General features: G+C 43.3%; 1 long non-coding RNA gene across 1 annotated transcript in view; it reads left to right on the top strand.

Moving 5' to 3' along the window:
• Nucleotides 1-5615, top strand: part of LOC309533396 — a 40561-nt gene extending 34946 nt beyond the window's left edge. Inside the window, exons 2-3 of the long non-coding RNA XR_014220209.1 lie at nt 3975-4197; nt 5341-5615. This is a non-coding gene — a long non-coding RNA (uncharacterized lncRNA). The remainder of the gene's footprint in view (nt 1-3974; nt 4198-5340) is intronic.
• The last annotated feature ends 16770 nt before the right edge of the window (nt 5616-22385 follow it).

Consider the following 22385-nt stretch of genomic DNA (forward strand, 5'->3'; position numbering starts at 1 on the left):
AAATTAAGGCTATAATCATTCATTCCTGTTATATTGCCCCAGTTTTATCATCTGGCATTTTCTTCTTAGGTAACCCTACTAAACCGGTTTTGCATTAAAACTCTGCTTCTTTGTGATAACTTCCATCACTATAAGGCTCTCTAGCAACAAAATCTAAACCAGAACGATGTTATTTACCATCCTAAAGAAAGCATTTTATTTATTTGTTTCACTTATACTTCACTTTTCCTCTAAGAAACTCATAAGGCATGAGGCAAATCTCCAAGAAAGATGTTCTCAGAGTAAACCCATTGATTTTAGTGGTTCTACTCTGAATATGGCTAACATTGAATCTCACCCAAGGTGGTCCCTGCTCCAAGTGGATTATAGAGCCAGATCTCCTTAGCATCTTGATATGCACATGTTTAAAGAAGATGAGCATATTTTGGGGATGGGATTCACAGGTCAGCAGAGGCAAATTAGGCCACTCACTTTTAAAGAACTGGGGTTTGGATAAGGGCTAGCAAGCTAAATGGACCAGTGGCCTGGCTCCAATATTCGGGACTGGCAACCATGGCAGTGATTTTTTAAATTATAAAAGCTATTGCCTTCCTTTGTCCCTTACCCTTCTTCCCTCAGGACCCTTGTTATTCTAACAACAGCTGTTTAAAATGGTTTCTTTTGTGATTGCTATTAGCGCTTCAGACTTGCAGGTCTTGAGTCCTTGTATTAGCTTCTGAACCGGTTACAGGTTTGGAAGCTGAATCAGGACTCGGATCTTGGCTTGTTCCTCTTTTGTGATGGAATAACGCTGCCCACGAAAGCCCACTTTGCTGAGTTCCTGAGGTGGTCTGCATCTCTCCCTCCTGAAACTAGATTGATTCTGCAACGCCTGAAATAGCCAACTTGCATTTGTCAGCAATGGCGAGAAGCTAGGGCACTTGGAAATCAGATCTCTTTGCTAAGGAGGAATGATTTTTGAACAGGCACTTTTCCCATCTGGCAGGAGCATCCTCCCTTCCTCTTCCCGCCGCCCTCCCAGATCGCAATTCTCCCCTGCCCTGTTTTGCATCTCAAGTGCCATAATGCAGAAGAATGCATCTGAAAGTGACAAGGGAGCCTGTATGCTGGAACGCCGCCTTCCACGCAAGGAATCTATTATAAATGGCCTGCAGTGACTCTAAATGGATTACGGAGCCCACTTCCAAAGCGCCGAGCAGTCCCGCAAGCTGCTCTTGCGCTATTGCATATGATGTTACTTTTATGGATTACACTGTGTAATTGCTCATCTGATTGAATTACTTTTATCAAAGCACTCTGTGCCGAACAATGCGGCTAGGTCAGGGGAGGCTAAAAATAGATTGGGAGAGCAGAGAGTTAATTAGATTCTATGAATGTGAGAAGAAGGGAGTCAATCCTACAGCCTTTAAGGCAGGGGTAGGCAACCTAAGGCCTGGGGGCCGGATGCGGCCCAATCGCCTTCTCAGTCCGGCCCACGGACGGTCCAGGAATCCGTGTGTTTTTACATGAGTAGAATGTGTGCTTTTATTTAAAATGCATCTCTGGGTTATTTGTGGAGCATAGGATTTCGTTCACCCCCCCCCCAATATAGTCTGGCCCACCACATGGCCCGAGGGACAGTGGCCCATGGCTGAAAAAAGTTGCTGACCCCTGCTTTAAGGGGAAGGCCGTGGCTCAGTGGCAGAGCAGAAGACCCTAGGTTCAATCCCTGCCATTTCCAGTTAAAAAGGGACCCCTGACCATTAGGTCCAGTCGTGACCGACTCTGGGGTTGCGGCGCTCATCTCGCTTTATTGGCCGAGGGAGCCAGCGTACAGCTTCCGGGTCATGTGGCCAGCATGACTAAGCCACTTCTGGCAAACCAGAGCAGCACACGGAAATGCCGTTTAGCTTCCCGCCAGAGTGGTACCTATTTATCTACTTGCACTTTGACGTGCTTTCGAACTGCTAGGTGGGCAGGAGCAGGGACCGAGCAACGGGAGCTCACCCCGGCGCGGGGATTCGAACTGCCGACCTTCTGATCGGCAAGCCCTAGGCTCTGTGGTTTAACCCACAGTGCCACCCGCGTCATTTCCAGTTAGGGTTGGGAAAAACTTCTGCCTGAAACCCTGGATAGTTGCTATATTGAACTATCACTGTAAGCTATACTGAGCTTGATGAATCAATGGTCCATCTCAGCAGAAGGCAGCTTCCTATATTCCTTTGTTAGTACAGTGGTACCTCGGGTCACATATGCTTCAGGTTACAGACGCTTCAGGTTACAGACTCCGCTAACCCAGAAATAGTACCTTGGGTTAAGAACTTTGCTTCAGGATGAGAACAGAAATTGTGCAGCAGCGGCGCGGCGGCAGCAGGAGGCCCCATTAGCTAAAGTGGTGTTTCAGGTTAAGAACAGTTTCAAGTTAAGAACGGATCTCTGGAATGAATTAAGTAGTTAACCCAAGGTACTACTGAACCTCATGAAGATGCCATAGAAATAGCCACAGAGCAGATGGGAGCCTATATTCTGAATGATGTGGTGGTTACACTACGGTTGTCACCTCATGAAAGAAATGTTGGTCTGCTCATCAATTTTGCTGTAATCAAAATCCACACACATTCAAATGTCTCAACCTACAGTTTTGAAGGGAAACCGAATCTTTCTTGTAAATGGTTAAAGTTGTTGGGTATTCTCTCTGTGTGAGAGAGAATCATTTGTTTCAGAAACGGAGAAGAACAGAGAAGAAGTTCCAAGAAGCAGCAGAAGGCTGAGATTGTTTTGTCTATGCAAGGACGTTTTCTGGGGGAACTCTTCTTTGGACATGGTCAGTGTGACAGGAAGTACTGATAACAATGTGATAACTTGTGAGTCTCTTGCTTGTGCCTTGCGGCGAGAGAAGCAGAGTCTTGGACTCTAAGCAATGCTTTGACCACGGCAGTGGTGAATGTCTGCATATATTTGCTACCAATATGCTTTTATGCCTGTCAAGTCAGCTTCTACGCTTGACTGAATCGTTATGGCGCCCAGGAGTGTTTATTGCATACTGTGTGTACCTTCAACCCTGAAGACACTCCCAAGGAAGGAGCTGCGTTGAGATGTAACTCTGCTGAGTATGGATCCTGGCACACACACACACACACCGCGAAAGTATGCTGGACCCAATCCTTCTAAATCATCCATCAGAGGTTGATGGATTGATCCAGCACAAGTTTGTGGCAGCAGATGCCATCTTAGAATAGCCCGTTCTTCTTGTGTGAGAGAATGAAAGCAAGGCAGCACGTGGGGATTCCTCTTCTAAAATGGTGGCTGTCACCTGCAGTTTCTAGAAGTGCTTTTATGAGAAGTAATTTCTGGGTGGTTTCTTTCTTCTTTCTTCTTTCTTTTACAAACCAGGTTGCCCCATACAGGTACCTCAGGTTAAGTACTTAATTCGTTCCGGAGATCCGTTCTTAACCTGAAACTGTTCTTAACCTGAGGTACCACTTTAGCTAATGGGGACTCCCGCTGCCGCCGCACGATTTCTGTTCTCGTCCTGAAGCAAAGTTCTTAACCCGAGGTACTATTTCTGGGTTAGTGGAGTCTGTAACCTGAAGCGTCTGTAACCTGAAGCATCTGTAACCCAAGGTACCACTGTATATGCATTCCTTTTCTGTGCTGTTAAATTTACACACTTTACAGTCATACCTCGTGTTACGTTTGCTTCATGTTGCAGCTTTTCAGGTTACGAATGTGGCAAACCCAGAAGTGTTTACTTCTGGATTCACCGGATGCGCTGAAGTGCTCTTTCGTGCTTCACGCATGCACAGTAGCGGCACTTTACTTATGGACTTTTCGGGGTGCGAACGGCACCCCGAAACGGATTGCATTCATAAGTAGAGGCACCACATAAACAGAACCAGGAGATGGAAATGCGCACAATCCTAATTGTCATCATTATGTAATTCTCATTATTATAATTGCATTTATAGAATTGCTTTGATTTTTCTGTTGTATAGATATTCTGCTATGGAGTAGCATTTGTGTTCTAAGTTGCAAACCACCCTGTGATCTTTTGACAAAGGAGTTCTGAGCCAGTTCTGATGTGGTTGTGGCATCTATCCAGCTGTCAGCACAATAAGGATGGTGTCAGCCTTTGCACTGAGCTTCCTTTGCCACTTTGGTTCATGACCTGAGTGTTACTTAAACTTGAGAAGTGAAGCTATTACCAGGCTCTGTAAGGTAAGCCAAGGAGACAGTGTGCATTACCCCCTAATATTTAATGAAGTCTCAGTCCGTTTACATCCCACACCTGCTATATCCTTCTTTGTCAGTTTAACCATTATGGCCTCCATGTCGGCAGGTACCCCATTAGGCACATAAATTTCCACACCTCCTCTCCTGACTCGTATTGGTCCTCCCCACCCAACTCTCATGATAAGCCAGTGTATCAACCTGCCTGTTAATTACTATCAACAGACGAGGCTCTCTTGATGGTCCCTGCTCTGAGTGAGGTGTGCAGTGTGAGGGACCTATAGAAGAGTCTTTTCAGTGTTGGCCCCACAGCTGTGGAACAATCTCCCCACTGACATGGACCTTGTTTCTATAGTGTATTTGTTTTGGCACCAAGTGAATATTGCAGATATTAATATTGTGCAGCTCGAAGCAATCAGATGAATTAAAACTGACTCCTCTTGGAATAAAAATGGTCCAGACCCATAAATATGATTCAAAAGCTTTACTAACACAACTTGTTCCAAAAACAGATACAAAAAGAAATAATGATACATCTACCTATTTATATAATGTCATGTGCATGTCCAGCACAGCTTCATCTTCTTACAAATTTGAAGTAACTCCTAGCAGACCTAAAATTAGAGGCCTCTCTCTCCCCACAGCCTCCATTAACCTGGAACTATTATCTCTCCAGGAGAGATCTCATTACCACATCCTTTGTTCTCTGTAGCTTCCAGAGAAAAAAAGGCAACTCCCTTCAAAATGATGATTTGAAACTGAATAACCCTCTCACATGATCTAAAGTTAAACACCATGTGAGACAGCAGAGAACATCAACCGCTAATTATCAACCAGTCAGGTGCCCAGAGAGCTCATGCTAGTTTTAGTATAGCCCAATTGAATTTACCATGGCAAACCTTCAGCAACACTTATACAAACACACACAGGGTTATTTGCCATTTCATTGTCAATTAAACAATTATACTTAACAGTGAAGACACACCTCTCTCACCAATTAGCAGTGGAAAGGTGTGATGGGTGAAGTCAGTTTTAAGTATGACGCTGCTACTTTAATAGTTATGGAGGTATTTTATGTGACTCTGTTCTAACAATTGTATTATGCATTGTTTTGTTGCATTTACTTTACAGTGCATTGCGGCTCCTGTTGTGAAAAGCAATATAAAATATCAGAATAAATAAATGTTGTACTTTCCACCCCCCACAAATACCTACAATTCACTGTCATAACCCATCAGTTGAAGTCATTTGGATCAGTTTCCCATATGAAGATCACCACCATCCTTCTTAGACTTATTAAATTACAGTAATCATTACTGTTTTTGAAGTGGCATAGGCAAATTTTATGCAAATCTCTGCCAACTTTTTTTCTGCTGACCTGTTAAGTGGGCACCCTGTATGCAATCATACCCATGTCTACTCAGAAGTAAGATAGAGTAGATCAGGCCTTGCTCCCCTGGTACTGGTCCTTGCAGCTGGAATACCACTGCAATGAAATGCTCTGATGCCAATTTTTGTTAAATGTATGCTTTGAAAAAAAAGTTCACTGGTGTCAGGGAACTGACATCGGAGTGAGAGGCGAAGGAGAGGCTCCCAGATGATGCTGGCGAAGGACCCAGCAGCAGGGGGAGAAACAGCTCAGTAGAGGGGGAAGCCAATCTGCGCAACACCAGGGATAAAGGGGGGCAGACGGGGGAATTGGGGAGAGGGCTCCAGGACTCTTCACTGGACATCAGTGAGGAGAGCCCAGGTCCTCCGCTACCCACGCCTTCCCTGCGCAGAAGACTCCCGCGCAGTGAGAGGAGGAGGAGACTGGGTGTCAAACAACTTTTATGTTGGAAGAGGTTCAAGAAATGCCCACTGACGGATTCTGCCAGTGACTGAGGCAGCCATGATGAGAAGGGGCTGTGCAGTCAGAAAGGTTTAACAAGGCAAACTAACCGAGAAAGGCACCAGTTTACGCACGAGTAACTCATACCTATTACAATTGGTAAGATATATATTTTCTTCTATTTCTTAGGCATATAATCAACTCCCTCTCTATTTAGAGCATCCAGTTATAAAATGCTCTTATTTTAGTATTTTAGATCTCTTTTCCAGATGTTCTGTTTTATTGACGCAACTTTCAGCCATAGAACAGGGTCTTGGATCCAGAGGAGCTTGTGTGCATGTCAGGGACTGATCAGAGGAGACCACATCCCCAGCCTGACTCTTCTGGAGAAGAAGAAGGCGACAGTTCAGAATTACAACAGGGCTTTGAGGGAGGTCACAGCTCAGAGGCAGAAGAGGGAAAAGCTGGGAAATAATGGGAGAAGAGGAATCACTAGGAGTGCAACAGCCGACAGACACAGTGTCTTTAGAAAGCATTCCAGACCCCCCTCCTCCCAGAACCCGGAGAGCCTTGAAAGTAGTAGAGCATAGAGCTCAGAAGCCGAGGGCCCTCAGCGTCACCCGTAGGGGAGATGATGACAAATGAAGAAGTGGGAGAAAAGGGGGCTGGAGAGTCACCCGGGACAACGCCGTTATCCCAAGAGGCTGAGTTCCAAGCCTCTCTCTGTAAATATTGAATGAAAAGCAGATGGAAAGAACTTTACCTTGTATTGTATGTTCCCGGCACCCAGCCGTGGGAGTTGCTTACTGTCGCCTGACAATGCATGTGCGAAGTGCTGTTGGCCAGTTTTACCACATGAGGTCCTGTTCCAGAGGGCCTTGAATCTTTGGGGGAAGACTTTCCATGGGGCTGCCGCTAGAAGTTAAAATCTGAAAAGCTTCCATATACCAGCAGAAGTCACCTTGTGTTTTTCTGGAACTAAATCAGCATTTCCAGCTCTGAGATTTTAAAAAAACAGCAGCTACGAAGCAGCGAGGCATTCAGCGACATATATGCTACCTTTGGGAAGAGCTGACCTACACCAGAGGAGGACCTTGCATCTGAGCTGTAAAGCTGCTAAGCCGCATTCTGTTCTAAGACGCACATTTAATAGTCTTGGCAGTGACCTTGCCGCAGGACAATGGCTAGTTCCGATATTTTCTCACTGCCATCCTCAAAAAGCACAATTGCCTTTGCTTAGTTTGCTTTTGCAAAATTGCAAATCCACCCCACTAGGCTACCAGCAAATAGGGCACTTTCCCCCTGCATATGGTGTCATTGTGCAAATTGTTCAGTGCCAAGTCGGTTTGCTTATTTATTTTTAAATTTATATCCCACCCTTTCTCAAAAGACCACAGGGTGGTTTGCAACACAGAACGCAAATGCCACTATATAGCATCGTATCTATATAACATGGAAACCATGCACTGGAGAAGGTGAAATTCCCAAATAAAGTAACAAGCTTTCTGCTATGGAAAGGCTATGTAAGTAAAGTGGTTTGTATATATATCCCTTTCAAGGTTGAAACAGTGATACGTTTGTGTCATCTCCTTCGTACAGCGCTTTTTCCGGCGTATGAGCTGACTCCTCAATAACTTTGTTCTGGGCACAATCCAATCATTGGTCAGATCATTACAGTGGCTTCAACCTCCAAATCCAGTCCTCTACTGAATGGGCACAGTGTTCCCGTCGAAAACTAGATTGCTTGCCTTTCAAGGAAACCAAAGTGTAAATGGGATTTGCCCTCTTTTGAGACCCCTAGGCGAAATTCACTGGCCAAATTAAAAACTGAAGATCAGGCCAGCATGGCCCTCATTTGGGCCCCCAAGGCTGTTCCACCCCCCCACCCACCCCCACCTGTATCATACTTGACATCATATTGGCTACAAAGGACCAACTGGGAACTTAAAGTGAGCCCCAAGTTGTTCCGATCAGCGAACCCCACTGGGACTGGCTGCAGCTGAAAGAGTTGCCTGTTAATGCTGGTCTGCTGATTGGTGCTTTCACCAAGCCTTCCTTTGTCCATTTACAGGTATGGTGGGAATCCAAACTGCACCTGCAAATGGACTTCAGGACAGCTCACTGTGACTCTCAGTAGGCAAAAACATCTGGAGGGCCATGGTTGAGGAAGCCTGGGCTAGACATCCCGTCCAACTCTAAAACTCTTAAGATGAAAAGCAGTGCACATGCAGGGAAGTGTAGCAGCGCTTTCAGACTCCGAAGGGTTCTTGCGGTTTTAAGGATTGTGTGTGTGTTTGTTGCACATTTCATACACAGTGGTACCTTGGGTTACAGATTCTTCAAGTTATAGATGCTTCAGGTTACTGACTCCGCTAACCTCAGGTTACCAGATGTTCCCATTTCCCGAGGACAGTCCCTGGATTTACAAATCAGTCCCCATACAAAATCCATTGAAGTTGAAAAGTGTCCCCGGATTCATTGAAAAAATCTGGTAACCTTACACTAACTCAGAAATAATACTTCGGGTTAAGAACTTTGCTTCAGGATGAGAATAGAAATCGCACGGCAGCGGGAGGCCCCATTAGCTAAAGTGGTACCTCAGGTTAAGAACAGTTTCAGGTTAAGAACGGACCTCCAGAACGAATTAAGTTCTTAACCTGAGGTTATAATTATATAATTATAACCTGTTTCCCATTTCTGACCTGCTAACGGCAACCGTTGCATGCTTGGAGATCTCCTTTTGGATTTCTCTTCAGAGCTTTTAAAATGAAGATTGAAATTGCAGTGCCACCTTGTGGAAAGCAGTGCAAGGCAAGTGGTCCTTGCTGCAGCGAAATTGCTTTGCTTCCTTGGTCCTTGTGTTAACTCCTAAACTTTGCCCCCCTCCCCAATCCCTGGCCATTAGCTATGCTGGCCAGGGTTGATGGGATCTGGTGTCCAGCAACTACCAGTTAGAAGAGTGACTAGTGGGGTGCCACAGGGTTCTGTCTTGGGCCCGGTCTTATTCAACATCTTTATCAACGACTTGGATGATGGACTCAAGGGCATCCTGATCAAATTTGCAGATGACACCAAACTGGGAGGGGTGGCTAACACCCCAGAGGACAGGATCACACTTCAAAACGACCTTGACAGATTAGAGAACTGGGCAAAAACAAACAAGATGAATTTTAACAGGGAGAAATGTAAAGTATTGCACTTGGGCAAAAAAAATGAGAGGCACAAATACAAGATGGGTGACACCTGGCTTGAGAGCTGTACACGTGAAAAGGATCTAGGAGTCTTGGTTGACCACAAACTTGACATGAGCCAACAGTGTGACGCGGCAGCTAAAAAAGCCAATGCAATTCTGGGCTGCATCAATAGGAGTATAGCATCTAGATCAAGGGAAGTAATAGTGCCACTGTATTCTGCTCTGGTCAGACCTCACCTGGAGTACTGTGTCCAGTTCTGGGCACCACAGTTCAAGAAGGACACTGACAAACTGGAACGTGTCTAGAGGAGGGCAACCAAAATGGTCAAAGGCCTGAGAACGATGCCTTATGAGGAACGGTTAAGAGAGCTGGGCATGTTTAGCCTGGAGAAGAGGAGGTTAAGGGGTGATATGATAGCCATGTTCAAATATATAAAAGGATGTCACATAGAGGAGGGAGAAAGGTTGTTTTCTCCTGCTCCAGACAAGCGTACACGGAGCAATGGATCCAAACTGCAAGAAAGAAGATTCCACCTAAACATTAGGAAGAACTTCCTGACAGTAAGAGCTGTTCGACAGTGGAATTTGCTGCCAAGGAGTGTGGTGGAGTCTCCTACTTTGGAGGTCTTTAAGCAGAGGCTTGACAACCATATGTCAGGAGTGCTCTGATGGTGTTTCCTGCTTGGCAGGGGGTTGGACTCGATGGCCCTTGTGGTCTCTTCCAACTCTATGATTCTATGATTCTATAATTCTACCAGCTAGGGAACTAAAGATGCTTCAGTTTTTGGAGACATGATAACACAAAGGTAATTCTTTTGCTCGGAGTGGAGAATATAGACATTTGCTTTCTAAGTTACACTACTGGAAAAACCCCATTTTCTGTTACTTGCCCTAGATCAGTGGTTCTCAAACTGTTTCCTCTGGGCCACACTTTCAGAATAACAATTTACTCACACCACACCATTTCTTGTTTTGTTTTATTGGCAAGAAATACATTGGAAAACAAAAAGAAACAACTTTTGCCAGTGCTTGAATTGTAACACAGAACATAGAATATGATCATGGGACATCAAGGCAGTATAAAACAATGTCGCTATATAAGAACACGAATCATTCCCGAAATATAATTATAAACGAGTCTCTTACATATGTACCTTAAGCATGCATGCAGACTCAGTGAGAGGTGTGAGCTTGCTTTTGCTGGGTAATCTCATTTATATGGGGTCTAATTTGAGACAGACAAACTCTCATCTCCTCATCAACAGAAAGAAACCTTTCTCTTTCCTGAGAAATTCATTTTTGTCAGAGTTGACAATCCTTGATCACAACAATACAGGGTACCTCAGGTTACAGATGCTTCAGGTTACAGATGCTTCAGGTTACAGACTCCGCTAACCTAAGGATGAGAACAGAAATCGCACGGCGGCGGCAGTGGCAGACCCCATTAGCTAAAGTTGCAAGTTTGCAAGTTTTATTGCGGCCAAAGCCAGTGACACTAAACACCACAAGATCAAACAACAAGAAATCAACAACAACCTCAGAAAAAAAGAAGAAAAAAGGTTACACAAGGGAACTTCACAGCGTATTAGCTAAAGTGATACCTCAGGTTAAGAACAGTTTCAGGTTAAGAACGGACCTCCAGAACGAATTAAGTTCTTAACCCGAGGTACCACTGTATGTCATAGAGAACTGCAGAAGAATAGCAAATGCTCTTGAATATCTATCCATATTCAGCAAGTAAATAAATAAAATACTTTGATACTATACCAGGGGCCAGCAACATTTTTCAGCCGTGGGCCGGTCCACCGTCCTGCAGACCTTTTGGTGGGCCGGACTATATTTTTTTGGGGTGAAATGAACAAATTCCTATGCCCCACAAATAACCGAGAGATGCACTTTAAATAAAAGCACATATTCTACTCATGCAAAAACACCAGGCAGGCCCCACAAATAACCCAGGGATGCATTTTAAATAAAAGGACACATTCTACTCATGTAAAAACACGCTGATTCCCGGACCATCCTCTGGCTGGATTTAGAAGGCGACTGAGCTGGATCTGGCCCCCAGGCCAATAGGTTGCTTACCCCTGTACTATACTATACCATACAATACAATATTAAAAGTTGCTTTGATTGTCCTTGAATTTTCCTGCCACATCAATGTAGCATGCCTGTTCAAAAATTGTTTTGATGTTAGGGATGGGGGGGTGAAATTTGATTCAGTTTGCACCTAAAAGCAAACCTATCTAAGTCACGTTTTCTGAAACAATACTAGAACTGAAACAGCCATCCTGGGCAGTTCTCTGAATTTTGCAGTGCAGTTCTCCAGGCAAGTAACGTGTGCAAAAATGCACACAGGAAGGAGGGTAAAGTGTGAGGTGGGGGGGGGGGGAGCATACAAACATGGATTATATTAAGGTAAATTGGATTTCAAAAACATTTGTGTTAGGCAATTTGCATACAAATGTGTTTATATTACGAGAAATTTGCACTCAAATGCTGATGAGTTTCCAATAATAACAACCTGAAAACTGGTGTGGGAATGATGTGAAGCTAAGATCGGAAAAAAAGAGAAACTGAGAAAAACTGAAACGAACAGGTTTCCCTATCCCTAGCTGATAGTAAATTTTGTGTAAAAAGGAAAAGGAATTAATCTATTTGGGTCGGAATATTGGGGAAATAGCGCTTAACGGAAAGTAGATCAGTTGGGTGTCGTTCCAGAGTAAGTATTTTGAATAATTTATTTTGTGTAACTGACGGAAAATCAGAAGTCCTTTTTATTTTTCTTCTCTTTTCTTCTACTTTTCTGATTTGCCTTTGGTGCTTTCTCTTTCTCTCTTTCTGTATATCAGGCTTCTGTTAAAAGCACAGGAGCAGAGGCGGCTAAAGAAGAAATAAAGGTGGCAATGGCAGGCTAATCAGAGTGCGGCCATGTGCCACCAAGTGCATAGCCTGGTGCCATGGAAGAGTTAGCACCCGTGCTTTATTGAGGAACATCTACATCTCTTATGCCTTTGCTTTTCCATCACCTATAATTCTCTAAAGAGAACCGCAGGCTGGCACATGGCCTGTGGTTTGAGCGAAGGTGAATAGAGAGAAATCAAGCATTTCATAGATTAGGTGGTACAGTTTCAAAGCTGTTTAGGGAGCTGCTGTGGATTTTACAAGGAGGTTGCCCCTGTTCCTCTGGAACTTTCTGATTTTTTGACAACTTCCCTATAGCAACAAAGGGCTCACCCACACTTCCACTTGTCCCACGCTTTCTAGTTTTTCTTTTGTCCCACCACTTACCCCTGGAAAACCCGCTGTTTACCTGTGAATCATAAACATCAGTTGGGTTTTCTGCGGATTGACGTTCGTTCTGATTCAGTGGCAAATGGCGTGTTTCCCTGGAGAACGCAGCAGAGCAGGAAAAAACCCCTCTCCGACCCATGCCTAGAAAACACAGGACACTTGGAAGAAAACATGGGACAAAAAGAATTGTGGATTAGTCTAAGGCAGGGGTCGGCAAGTTTACCTCACCTGGGCCAGTTCACTCCAGCGGAGATCCCTCCGTGGGCCAGAGCATGCGTGCATGTGAGTGCGCACGACTGTGATTTCTGGCATCTGCATCTGCGCAGACACAATTTCCAGAGCCACGGAAGTGAGTCCCCATGCCATGCCGGTTTAGCGCAGCGCGCGGGGACTCACCAAGTGGGCAACTCGGTTGGGGGGCGGCTGATGGGCTGCTTGTGGCACATGGGCCTTAGGTTGCTGACCCCTGGTCTAAGGTAAGGTTACCAGACGTCCCTGTTTCCCGGGGAGAGTCCTCAGATTTACAAATCTGTCCCCTGACAAAATCCACTGAATTCGACTGAAGTTGAAAAGTATCTCCGGATTCATTGGAAAAAAATCTGGTAACCTTAGTCTAAGGAATATCCTGCTTTACAGCAAAGCGATATGGAAACTGGCAGGAAGGTTGCCACATCTTATATGCCCAGAAGTGCAAAACACAAACCCCAAACCCAAAGTGCTGTGAATCAGATTTCCTAAAGTTATTCATGTGTTAACGCTCCACTTGGAGGGCTAATGTACGGTGGGGAGAGTGGGACTGTGTCTCCTGGCCTCACCCCTGATGCCAAGTGTCCCTCTACCCACACCCCAATTTCCATACACCCTCCCTGCTCCACCGCGTGACTGCCATGATTGGCAAAAGCACGTAGGTTGGCTCTATTCATAAAGGTTCCTCCACATGTTCTGGAGACCCTGCCATGCCTCAGCCGAAGGATTCCTTATGAGGGGACAACCTGTAGCCCCTGCTACATAGTGAAGCCACAGACACAAGTTGATCTGGCGATAAGGATGAGTTGGGACTCTCGGACAAGCTTGCCAGGCAGTTGTTGGTGCAGCAGGAGAGTTCAACATGGGCCCTGAGCCAGTGTGAGCAACAGCACCTTAAATGGCAGGTGGAAACCTGCCCCAGGAGGAGAAGGTCAAGACTTTAAGGAATGACTCATGGTTGGAAGGAATCCTAAGGGAATCTCAACTAAAGCATCCAAGGCAGATGGCCATCCAACCTCTGCTCAAATTCCTTGAGAGTCAAGGTCCTCCTCGTGGGTAAGGTCCTCCTTTTTGACAATTTTGTTGTTGTTGTTTAGTCATTTAGTCGTGTCCGACTCTTCGTGACCCCATGGACCAGAGCATGCCAGGCACTCCTGTCTTCCACTGTCTCCCGCAGTTTGGTCAAACTCATGCTGGTAGCTTCATGAACACTGTCCAAGCATCTCGTCCTCTGTCGTCCCCTTCTCCTTGTGCCCTCCATCTTTCCCTACATCAGGGTCTTTTCCAGGGAGTCTTCTCTTCTCATGAGGTGGCCAAAGTCTTGGAGCCTCAGCTTCAGGACCTGTCCTTCCAGTGAGCACTCAGGACTGATTTCCTTAAGAATGGATCCGTTTGATCTTCTTGCAGTCCATAGCTTTTTTTTTTTTTAATAAAATTTTTATTGGTTTTACAAAAGTTTTTATAACAAACAAACATAAAAAAACAGACAAACAAACAAATATAATTTCATAATGTCCTTTCATAAACTTCTTTCCTCGGACTTCCCCATACCTCCCCTTTCTGCATCCTCATGTCCAAATTTTTATAGCAACTTGTAAATGTTTTTTCCCGTCCTAATTCATCATAGTCCTTTCTTAGTCTAATCTTATATTACTGCAACCCTTTCTCTCTGTAAAATCTCGACATTCTAAGCTTCATCAAGTTTATAATAGTCCTTAAGATAAATCTTAAATTTCTTCCAGTCTTCTTCCGCGGTCTCCTTTCCCTGGTCACGAATTCTGCTCGTCATTTCCGCCAGTGTCATATAGTCAATCACTTTCATCTGCCATTCTTCCAAGGTGGGTAAGTCTTGTGTCTTCCAATACTTTGCGATCAGTATTCTTGCTGCTGTTGTTGCATACATGAAAAAAGTTCTATCCTTTTTTGGCACCAATTGGCCGACAATGCCCAAGAGAAAGGCCTCTGGTTTCTTAAGGAAGGTATATTTAAATACCTTTTTCATTTCATTATATATCATTTCCCAGAAAGCCTTAATCTTCGGGCATGTCCACCAAAGATGATAAAAAGTACCTTCAGTTTCCTTACATTTCCAACATTTGTTATCAGGCAAATGGTAAATTTTTGCTAGCTTAACTGGGGTCATGTACCACCTATAGATCATTTTCATCACATTTTCCTTTAAAGCATTACATGCCGTAAATTTAATACCGGTGTTCCACAACCTTTCCCAGTCAGCAGACATAATATTATGACCAATGTCCTGTGCCCACTTAATCATAGCTGATTTAACTGTTTCATCTTGTGTATTCCATTTCAACAGCAGGTTATACATTCTTGACAAGTTCTTAGTATTGGGTTCTAACAATTCTGTCTCAAGTTTTGATTTTTCCACCTGGAAGCCAGTTTTCCTGTCTTGTTTAAAAACCTCCATTATTTGATAATAGTGGAGCCAATCTTGTACTTTGGGTTTTAGTTTTTCATGGCTCTTTAATTTCAGTTTCTCTCCATCCTGTTCTAAAATCTCACAATACTTTGGCCATCCGACCTCCATATTGACTTTCTTGTGGGCCTTAGCCTCTAAAGGTGACAACCATCTAGGGGTTTTGTTTTCCAACAGATCTTTATATCTCATCCAAACATTAAACAACGCTTTCCTTACAATATGATTTTTAAAGGCACTATGCACTTTGATTTTGTCATACCATAGATATGCATGCCAACCAAATGCATTATTGAAACCTTCTAAATCCAAGATATCTGTATTCTCGAGGAGCATCCACTCTTTCAGCCAGCAGAATGCTGCTGCTTCATAGTACAATTTTAAGTCCGGCAGGGCAAATCCCCCTCTTTCTTTTGCATCTGTTAATATTTTATATTTTATTCTGGGCTTTTTGCCCTGCCAGACAAATTTCGCAATGTCTTTCTGCCACCTCTTGAAACAGTCCATCTTGTCAATAATCTGCAAAGTTTGAAATAAAAATAACATTCTAGGCAGTACATTCATCTTAATCACTGCAATTCGGCCTAACATTGACAATCTCAAAAATGGACCATATTTCTAGATCCTTTTTAATTTCTGACCAACATTTTTCATAGTTGTCCTTATACAAATTCAAGTTTTTAGATGTTAAATTAACCCCTAGATATTTCACCTTCATAACCACCATCAAACCTGTCTCTTCTTTAAACTTATTCTTCTCCATGTCTGTTAGGTTTTTCCCTAAGACTTTAGTTTTTTGTTTATTCAATTTAAATCCAGCTACCTGTCCAAATTGTTGGATTATTTCCAACACTCTTTTTGTACTAGTGTTTGGCTCTTGCAAGGTCAATACAAGGTCATCTGCAAACGCTCTCAACTTATAATGTTTAACTCCGACCTTTACACCTTTAACTTGCTGATCCTCTCTAATCATGTTCAGCAACACCTCCAGGACCGAAATAAAAAGCAATGGGGAAATTGGGCACCCCTGTCGTGTTCCTTTTTCTATCTTAAGTTCCTCAGTTATTACATTGTTTACAATCAACTTAGCTTTTTGTTCAGAGTATATTGCACCTATACCATTCTCAAATCCTTGTCCTACCCCCATCCCATGAAGATTCTTTTTCATAAAACTCCACGAAATGTTGTCAAAGGCTTTCTCCGCATCCACAAATATCAAAACTGCTTTAGTATTTATGTTCACCTCTAACTTTTCCAAAATGTCTATTATATTCCTAACATTGTCTGAGAGGTGTCTCTTTGGGAGAAAGCCTGCTTGGTCTCTGTGAATCTTCTCCATCAGTACTCTTTTAAATCTTTTTGCTAAAATGTCTGCAAAAATTTTGTAATCCACATTGAGTAACGAAATTGGGCGGTAGTTCTTCAGTTGAGTCTTTTCAGTCTCTGTCTTTGGTATGAGTGAAATATATGCTTCTTTCCACGATTCGGGTGCCCTTTTTCCCTCTAAGATCTCGTTGCAGACGTCCTTTAACGGTTGTATCAGCCATTCCTTTAGAGATTTGTAATATCTGGAAGTCAGTCCGTCTGGCCCTGGAGATTTGCCCAATTGCATGTCCTGAATGGCACCCTCTATCTCTTGTTCTGTAATTCTCTGGTTTAGATCCATCTTGCTTTGATGAGAGATTTTCTGTAATCCAAATTTATTAAGGAATTTATCTATGTCCTCTTCATTTTGTAATCCTTGAGAATAAAGTTTTTTGAAATAGCTCACAAAACAATTTCTTATCTCGTTGGGTTTAGATTTAATCTTTCCATCCACTTCTAAACTTGTAACTGTATTTAATTTCTGTCTTTTCTTTAATTGCCATGCCAAAAGTTTACCACATTTGTCTGCCGACTCAGATGTCTTTTGTTTCATTTGCTTTATTTTCCACTCTATCTCTTGGTTCATCAATTCCATATATTGTGTTTGATATAACTTAATCTCCCTCAAAATCTCCTGGGACTTTGGTTTTAATCTTAATTTTTTCTCTCCTTCTTTTATCTTTTCCAAAAATTTTTCCTTTTTCTCATTCTGCTTTCTCTTCTTTATTGAATTTTGTTGAATCAAAAATCCTCGCATCACAGCTTTACTTGCGTCCCAGATCACTCTTTTTTCCACATCGCCCTTTAGATTAATTTCAAAATAGTCCTTTAGAGTTTTTTGGGCCTTCATGAGGATCTCTCTATCTCGAAACAGGGTGTCATTCATTCTCCATCTAAACTGACCAGTTGTTGTAAATTTCATTTCCATCTTCACGGCGTTATGGTCGGAGCAGGTTTTTGGGCAGATTTCTACCTTCTTAATCTTCGGAGCCATTCCACTAGTGACCCATATTTGGTCGATTCTGGTCCAGGTCATCTTTGCTTGGGAGAAAAAGGTTCCCTCTCTTTCAAGAGGGTTCCTTGTTCTCCAAATGTCTATTAAGTCCATATTTTCAGTCATTTCAAAGAAAGTCTTCGGGAGTCTCCCTTCTTTAGTAAGTGTCAGTCTTTGTGTCTTATCCATGTTTGTAGAAACTACACCATTCATATCTCCCATGATTATCATATTATATTCCAAATAGTCCATCAAAGTTTCATGAAGTTTTTTGAAGAATTCTGCTTTGCCTTCATTTGGTGCATAGATCCCAATTATCAGAATTTTTTCTCCTTGTACCTGTATCTCCACCGCTAAATATCTTCCTTGTTCATCTTTGAACATCATTTTTGGGGCCCACTTCTCTTTTACATAAATCACAACTCCTCTTTTTTTCACTTTGTCCGACGAAATAAATTCTTGTCCCAATCTTTTATTCATAAGTAGTCTCCTGTGAGCTCTAGTTATATGAGTTTCCTGTAAACAAATCAAGTCCAGTTGTTCTCTGTACAAAATATGGAATACTTGTCTTCTCTTCAAAGGCATATTCATCCCATTACAATTCCAACTAAGGAATTGCAGGGCCATCTTGTTATTTTTCTGGTATTCCTCCAACAGCTCCCAATTGTTGTTCCTCCTCTGTTGGTGGTGGAAGGTTCTGTCCAAACGAGAGGTTCAAGATGTCTATTACACTCTTTTGCTCAGCAATTGGGTCTACAGTTCCTTTCTGTAAATCTTCTTGATTTCTTTGCAGGAACCTGTCTTTATCCTGTATCGTCTTTATTTTCACCTTCTTCCCCCTGTAGTCAAAAGACAATCCCTGTGGAAATTCCCACCTGAAGAGAATGGTGTTCTTCTTCAACAGGTAGACCAAATCCTTATAAGAAGCTCTCAAGTCCAAAATATGTTTAGGAATATCTTTAAAGATCTGAATCGTTGAGTTCCCGATTTGTAAGGCCTTTTCAAAATGCAGTCTTAAAATTTTGTCTCTTTCCTCCTTCGATCTCAAGGTAATCAAACAGTCTCTCGGTGCCTTTCTGTTCTGTCTTTTGCCCAGTCTAAATGCTGTTGTGATTTTAAATTCGTCTTCCTCTAGATCTTCCCAGGCGTCAGCAAACTCTTTCGTTAAGAAGTCCGTAAGATTGTCTCCTTCGTCCTCTGGAATTGATCGTAATTTCAAATTCCTTTCTTTTCTTTGTAGTTCCCACAATGCCAGAGTTGCGTCGTGGTCATAGACCTTCCTGGCAATCGGTTCTAATTTTTCTTGGGTCTCTTCAGCAATAGTTCTAGCTTCCTCCGCAATTTGGCGTGTGGCAGAATTTTCTTGCGTAAGCCTGTTTATAGATTCTGTATTCAGGTCAAGTCTTGTAGTTAAATCTGTCAATTTCTGTGAATTCTCTGTCAATTTCTTGGTATTTTCTGCCGTCTGCTTTGTTAGATTCTCCAGAGATTGGTTTATCTTAAGAAGGGCTTGCGACACTGCATCCATGGAGACTGCTGTGCCTTTTTCTTGTCCTGTTGTCACTGTAGGGGTTATACCTGAGATCGAGCCTCTTTTCTTATGTTGCTGTAGCTGTTGTTGATGTTGCCTTGTCTTGGCTCTCGTGCTTATCTCGTCTGCTGGGCCACTCATATCCCAAGGTCGTTTCCCACGAGAGCCTTCTCCTAAAGGAAAATTCCACTGTCCCAAGGTGTAGCAACTTTTACTTTACCCTCTAGAGGGAGCAAATCAAAATGTCCACAAACAAAGACAAAGAGTATTTAAAAAGCAAATTTATCAGGAGGCTTCTATATGTATATTGCAACACTTTCCCAATAGATAGAGTCCCAGCCTTCCCTGATATATTGTAGCCACAGAGTCCCAAAACTTTGTAACAAGTAAGCAGTGAAACTTCCACTTTGTTACTTTCACAGGAGTCTAGAGTCAGTTCAGTGTTCCTTTGTCTTATGAGCAGTTTGTGCCAGGTTGGAGGCTGCAGAGAATTTCCTTTTCCTTTAAATTGATCATGCAGCTTATAAAGTCACTTTTTCCTCCCCTCTGCCCTGCAAGCTAGAGGGGATAGTCAAAGTCCAAATGTCGGATTCAAGCAGTTAAAAACAATATCCCATACGGATGCAGCTTAGTAAGTTTCGTTGCTTTGGTTATCATGCAGTCGGGGGAAGGCAGACTTCCTTAATTTTCGCCTTTCCCGTTTTCAGCCTAATTTCAGGTACTTTTGACTCGAATAGAGGTTCAATCTTACTCACGGGTTTTTTCAGTCCAAATTGTTCAGGAAGGAATCGGCGCTCTCCACTAATGGCGACGCGGCTTCACCCTGCGGGCTGGGTAGCGATTCTCAGCACCGCGCTCCCCGTTGTCGTTCCGGAGCCTTTAAAAAGGCTCTTTCTGCGGTAAAGGGGGGCGCTTCAGGTGCCCACCGAATCTCCTTGTTCACAGGCTCCGTTCCTGTGATTTTAGGGGTCCCCCGCTTGCCGTAGCGGGTCAGACCCGAACTCGCAGAGCCGTCCTCTCTCCGGAGCTCGGAGAGGGAGCAGCCATTAGCGCTGGCGCCGAACCGGAAGTCCTATCTTCTTGCAGTCCATAGCTGATGGAATTCAGGTGGACCCTGGGTGGGGTTCCAAACTTTTTTTTTTTAGTTCTGTCAAACACACATTTTCACAGCTGAGGCCAATTTCTAATGAGCAGGCTCTGACTCTGACCTTGAGCACCCAAGAGAACACAGGTATTGGTTCTTGTGATCTCATCCCTGCTTGAAGAGAAAGAATATTTTCTCAGAGGCCTAACTTTTGTGCCTGAGTTGGGAAACTATTTTCTAGCACACACAAAAACCACTTTTCTTTCAAATAAGATTTTGTTAAGCCTTTTTCATAATACAGTAAGATAAAAGAAACTAATATAAACAAAAATAAAAACGGAGAGAGAGAGAGAGAGAGATAAAAGAAAAAACAGGGTCCTCTCTCAAACATAACTTGTCTCACACAGGAAGTGGTGGATCCAACTCTCACCTGTGAATTTTCCTTTCTTCTCCCAGTCTCTCACCTTGGGAGGTCTTCCCTTTGTGTGTGTGTGTGTGTGTGTGTGTGTGTGTGTAATACTTGCACCCCTAAAACGGCCCAGAGCAGAGGACACCAAAAGAAAAAAAGGGGGGCAGAAATTAAAGAGAAAAGAAGAAAAATAAAAAGGATTTTTTGTCTGTCAGTTACTTAAAAGAAATTGCTCCAAATATTCACTCTAGAATTACATCCAACAGATCTACTTTTTGTTAGGCAATATTTTCCCAGTCTTCTGACCCAAATGTCTCAGATTAAATCATTTTTTTGGAGTCATAGAATCATAGAGTTGGAAGAGACCACAAGGGCCATCGAGTCCAACCCCCTGCCAAGCAGGAAACACCATCAGAGCACTCCTGACATATGGTTGTCAAGCCTCTGCTTAAAGACCTCCAAAGTAGGAGACTCCACCACACTCCTTGGCAGCAAATTCCACTGTCGAACAGCTCTTACTGTCAGGAAGTTCTTCCTAATGTTTAGGTGGAATCTTCTTTCTTGTAGTTTGGATCCATTGCTCCGTGTCCGCTTCTCCGGAGCAGCAGAAAACAACTTTTCTCCCTCCTCTATGTGACATCCTTTTATATATTTGAACATGGCTATCATATCACCCCTTAACCTCCTCTTCTCCAGGCTAAACATGCCCAGCTCCCTTAGCCGTTCCTCATAAGGCATCGTTTCCAGGTCTTTGACCATTTTGGTTGCCCTCCTCTGGACACGTTCCAGTTTGTCAGTGTCCTTCTTGAATTGTGGTGCCCAGAACTGGACACAGTACTCCAGGTGTGGTCTGACCAGAGCAGAATACAGTGGCACTATTACTTCCCTTGATCTAGATGCTATACTCCTATTGATGCAGCCCAGAATTGCATTGGCTTTTTTAGCTGCCGCGTCACACTGTTGGCTCATGTCAAGTTTGTGGTCAACCAAGACTCCTAGATCCTTTTCACATGTACTGCTCTCAAGCCAGGTGTCACCCATCTTGTATTTGTGCCTCTCATTTTTTTTGCCCAAATGCAATACTTTACATTTCTCCCTGTTAAAATTCATCTTGTTTATTTTTGCCCAGTTCTCTAATCTGTCAAGGTCGTTTTGAAGTGTGATCCTGTCCTCTGGGGTGTTAGCCACCCCTCCCAGTTTGGTGTCATCTGCAAATTTGATCAGGATGCCCTTGAGTCCATCATCCAAGTCGTTGATAAAGATGTTGAATAAGACCGGGCCCAAGACAGAACCCTGTGGCACCCCACTAGTCACTCTTCTCCAGGATGAAGAGGAACCATTGATGAGCACCCTTTGGGTTCGGTCAGTCAGCCAGTTACAAATCCACTGAGTGGTAGCATAGTCAAGACCGCATTTTACCGCATTTTTTTTGAGGGACAGTGAATTGTTTATATGGAGAGAACAGCCAGATGATGTGCACACTTACTTTGAACAGTGTTCCATGGGACATTTTCCAAGTTAACGTTCATTGGATTGGAGTCATAGAATCATAGAATCATAGAGTTGGAAGAGACCACAAGGGCCATCGAGTCCAACCCCCTGCCAAGAAGGAAACACCATCAGAGCACTCCTGACATATGGTTGTCAAGCCTCTGCTTAAAGACCTCCAAAGAAGGAGACTCCACCACACTCCTTGGCAGCAAATTCCACTGTCGAACAGCTCTTACTGTCAGGAAGTTCTTCCTAATGTTTAGGTGGAATCTTCTTTCTTGTAGTTTGGATCCATCTT

This window comes from Podarcis vaucheri (genome assembly GCF_965113315.1).
Source record: "Podarcis vaucheri genome assembly, chromosome: 5".
NCBI lineage: Eukaryota > Metazoa > Chordata > Lepidosauria > Squamata > Lacertidae > Podarcis > Podarcis vaucheri.